This window comes from Gymnodraco acuticeps, unplaced genomic scaffold (assembly GCF_902827175.1).
Source record: "Gymnodraco acuticeps unplaced genomic scaffold, fGymAcu1.1, whole genome shotgun sequence".
Taxonomy (NCBI): Eukaryota; Metazoa; Chordata; class Actinopteri; order Perciformes; family Bathydraconidae; genus Gymnodraco; species Gymnodraco acuticeps.
This window is the reverse complement of record NW_022990473.1, coordinates 138,573-143,405: the sequence shown is the minus strand read 5'-3', so window position 1 is coordinate 143,405 and position 4,833 is coordinate 138,573.

Here is a 4,833-nt window from a genome sequence, read left to right as displayed (position 1 = left end):
ACAGTAAACCCAGAATGACGATGATGATGACTGCCTTCACACGCCAGCATCCGGTAGAGGAGAGAGACGACATCTTGAAGCGTGAATCCACTCCGCTCTACCTTGTACTCTCAGGGCTGTTCTAGTCACTATTAATACCTGGAAAGGACCTTTATACCTGGGAGACAAAGAATCTTTTTCAAGCGATTTGATTAGTACATTATCACCAATCTGAAAAGGGTGGGTGGGCTCCTCTCCAGGCTGAGGGAGCCTGTCAGCCACCTGCCTGTGAAACTTTCTCAACATGTCAGTTAGATATTTGACATAGTTAGTCATGTAATCCTCTGTCCACAAAAGAGTGAGTCTGTGGGGCATTACTGGAGGGCTAGATCCTGTGAACATTGGCCTTCCCATCAATACTTCGTGTGGGCTAAGCCCTGTCGTTGCATTTGGTGAGTTTCTGATTGAGCACAGAACTAGCGGTAGCGCGTCTACCCATTTTAGTCCTGTGGTCAACATTGTTTTAGTGAGTTTTTCCTTTATAGTCAAGTTCATTCTCTCAACCTGGCCTGAGCTCTGTGGATGATAGGGAACATGCAATTGCCATTTGAACCCTAACACTGTAGCTAGACTCTGGGTTATCTTAGAAATGAATGCTGGACCTCTGTCACTGTTAATCCCTGCTGGAACACCAAATCTAGGGACAACATCTTTGAGAAGACACTTTACAACTGTTCTGGCGTCTTCTTTTCTGGTAGGGTAGGCCTCTACCCATTTGGAGAACTGGCACACTATTACCAAAAGATATTTGAATCCTTGGCATGGTGGCATGGTGGCATGTGCGAAAAGTCAATTTGCATATTTACAAAGGGCCCCGAGGGGGGCGGTAAATGTTCATGCTGAACTGGACCTTTTCTTCTTCTTGTCTGCTGGCATATCATGCATCTATCTACAAGGGTCTGTGTAGCTAGTGTAATGCCTGGAGCAAACCATTGTGACTTTATAATCCCATTCATCCCTCCTTGTCCTACATGTGATTTGCCATGTGCAACATGTGCCAAAACATGGAGGAACGGGGACAGACCATCCGGCCGTCTGGGTGGAGCCACAAGCTGGACTCAGCGTCAAGTGTACAACCTCGTCTTAGCCATAAATCTTTCTCCCTAATATCAGCGCGGGCTTGCATGTCCGCGACATCATTAAAGGAAGGCAAACAAATGGTTTCTGCGGGTTGTGTCGAGGGGCATTGGAGCACCATAGAAGAGGAGGAAACTGCTGCTTGTTTAGCCGCGGTGTCGGCTAACGCATTTCCACGCGAAATAGGATCATTAGAATTTGTGTGAGCAGCACATTTAACTACTGCTAGCTGTGCAGGGAGCAGGATAGCGTCTAATAGCTCAGCTACTAACGCATGATGTTGAATAGGCTTACCAGCCGATGTTAAGAAACCGCGCATTTTCCACAAGACACCAAAATCATGGCACACACCAAATGCATACCTGGAGTCTGTGAAAATGGTTGCAACTCTACCTTCAGCCTAAATACACGCCCTAAGCAGAGCGTACAACTCTGCAGCCTGAGCTGACGTGCCATTTGGCAAGGCCCGGCTTTCTAAAACTTCCCAGTCATTCACAACAGCGTAGCCTGCTAAGTGTACTGTGTCAGACGGCCTGCTCGCAGACCCGTCTGTGTACAGAATCATATCTGAATTAGGGATAGGGGTTTGCAACATATCAGCTCTGGGGGAGGAAGACATGTCAATCGTTGTGACGCAGTCATGTGTTATTTCAAAATCTGGAATTGGCACCAGTGTAGCTGGGTTTAGGGGGGGGGGGAACGTTTAAGAGTGATGTGTGGACTTGAAAGAATTACCGCTTCATAACCAGATCGCCTTGCTGCCGTCATATGCTGAGTAGCAGAGGTGTTCAGAATATGCAAAACTGCATGTGGGACATGTACTACACAGTCACTGGCCAGTACAATGGGAGAGGATTGTTTTACAACTATCGCCACTGCGGCCACAGCCCGCAGGCATGAAGGCATACCAAGCACCACAGGGGAGAGTCGAGATGAGTAGTATGCAACAGGCCGGAAATTAGAGCCATGCTTCTGCACCAAGATGCCCGTTGCAAAGCCCCCCTTCTCATGGACGTGCAGGTGAAACGGCTGATGGTAATCAGGTAGACCCAGGGCGGGAGCCGATGTGAGGGCTCGCTTTAAGTCCTGAAAAGCAGTGTGCATGTCCTCAGACCACTGAACAATGTTAGGGGCAGCCTGCAGAGTGGCAGCACGCAGGACAGAATCCATCGCAGCATACTCAAAAATCCAGTGTCTGCAATAATTTGCCATGCCCAAGAAGGAAAGCATCTCCTTCTTTGTGCGAGGTGGTGGTACTTTGTTCAACAGACAAATCCTTGCTGGCGAGAGGAGACGGTGTCCATCCCTCAGAATGTGACCCAAATACGTGACCTCAGTCTGGCAGTATTGCAACTTGGCCAGGGATGCTCTGTGTCCGCATTCAGAAAGTCTTTTCATGAGCAGAATGGAGTCGATGCGACAGGCGTCTTTATTGGGAGAAGCTAACAACAGGTCATCTGCGTACTGAAGCAAGGTACTACCTCCTGTCAGGACCAAAGTGTCCAGATCTCTCCTCACAGCTGCTGCATACACTGTCGGAGATTCAACAAACCCCTGTGGGAGGCGCGTGTATGTGATTTGTTTACCTTTAAAAGTAAATGCAAACAGATACTGGCTGTCTGGATGCAGAGGAACAGAGAAAAATGCTGAACATAAATCAATCACTGTGTAGTACTTAGAGTCCGGGGGCGGAGAAGCTAAAATCGAATTAGTGTCTGGCACTATTGGGGCTGTCGGAATGACAATAGCATTAATAGCTTGCAAATCTTGGACAAAGCGCCACTCATCAGGGCGATTGTGTTTAGGTATGGGTAGAATTGGAGTATTACAGGGACTAGTTGTGTAAATTAACACGCCCTGATCAAGCAAAGATTGGATGACTCCTTCAATCCCCAAAATGGCTCTATGGGGCAAATTGTACTGTCTGATAGCTGGCAATCTGGCGTTGGCTTTAATTGTTACTCGATGTGGAGGCGCTGAGGCAACAAAACCAATATGGTTCTTGTGTTTGGCCCATAATGTAGCCGGGACTATTGAAAAATCTGAGGGGGTGCCATACTCTGTGGGGGGGTTTGGTTGTAAATGAAGGAAGGTGCTTTGGGGAAGAGCAATTGGCTCCGCGAGACGCAGCAGGAAATGCTCCCCTCCAAAGTTAATTACGTTAGGTGTGTGTGTGTGTGTGTGTGTGTGTGTGTGTGTGTGTGTGTGTGTGTGTGTGTGTGTGTGTGTGTGTGTGTGTGTGTGTGTGTGTGTGTGTGTGAGAGAGGGGAAAGTGAGGCTTCCAGCTGTGCCTGGCAGCGGGCTGCCATGGCCCCCACCTCCTTTGGGTTACTGCCTGGCGTAACAGCCACCGTTATGTAGGGGAGGGTTTCTTCAATATGATAGCCGTGTTGTGATTGTGTCAGCCTTAGTGGTAATGCACATCCTTGTCGGCCGATGAATAAATATTGTTCACTTATCAACCGTTCTGATTTGTTGCAAAAACCTCTTACTGATTGCGCGTAGTCATCTGACGGATTAAAGGCAGCTGTGCAATGACAATTCAACACAGGTCGCATAAGAAACATTAAAGACGCACAAACCGGAGAAATGCTAGCAATCTTCTGAATCCCTGTTGTGGAGAAAACAGAAATCATGTTGAAATCTGGAAATGACCAACAATACAGGTTGTCTCGCGATGATTGAATGAATTGGACAGCCTGATAGACCTTACTGTCAGGAATTGTCAAAAACAATCCGTCTGAAGTGCAATGTATTGTTGCCTGTAATTTACATAGTAAGTCCCTGCCCATTAAATTAATAGGACTTCCATCTGAAATAATGAAAGAGTGTTCCACGTTTGATCCATTAATTGAAACATTAGTGTTCTCTGAAATGGGTTCGGACATAGAAATTCCAGCAACACCGATGGTTGTGACAAATGTATTGGTTGCTTCACACACTTTCTCCTTAGTACGCACGGCAGACAAGGTGGCTCCGCTGTCAATCAAAATATCTACAGCCGTACCACTAAAATCAACGGGCATAATCGGATCTTCACGCGGGTTATTGGAAAGGCGAATTGTTGCTGCTTGAATGGGGAAATGCTGTGAATCTGATCCTATATCTTCTTGGCCCCACTATCTTTTATTAAATCCACTTTGTTGAGCGTTCTGCTCCTGGATCTGTCTGTCATACCGTGGAGGCTGCATTAATGCCAGATGTCCGGACTGCTGGGGAAGGGGGGGGGGAAGGGCGGGCTGGGAAAAGGGGGGCTGGGTGAGGGGGGGCTGTGTGTGCTGCTGGACCCCCCACCGCTTATCACACTGTCCTGCCCAGTGATCCGTTGCTCCGCAAACATGACATGGCATCAACTTTTTAGGTTCTGCTGCTGTCTGCTCTTATTATGATAATTCTGTGATCTTCCCTGATTTTGATACTGCTGGGTGTGGTTTTGTCCCTGAGTTTGATAAGCCTGGGTGTTTTGAGGAAATTGTTGAAGCAGTTGTGAAATTCTGGGGGTAAGGAATATTTGGCTCCTATGCAACGCACGCATTGTGGCGATGGTCGCTTTCCAAGATTTAATTTGCCATTCGGGAGTCGACATCATGTAGGCCTGAGCCGTTTCTGGGATTAAATTATGTAACAAGGTCTGTATGGCAAACAAATCATTACCGTCTCTTTTAATGCCCACACTGTCATGAAACGCTGGATACATTCTGGGACATTTTCTGCTGG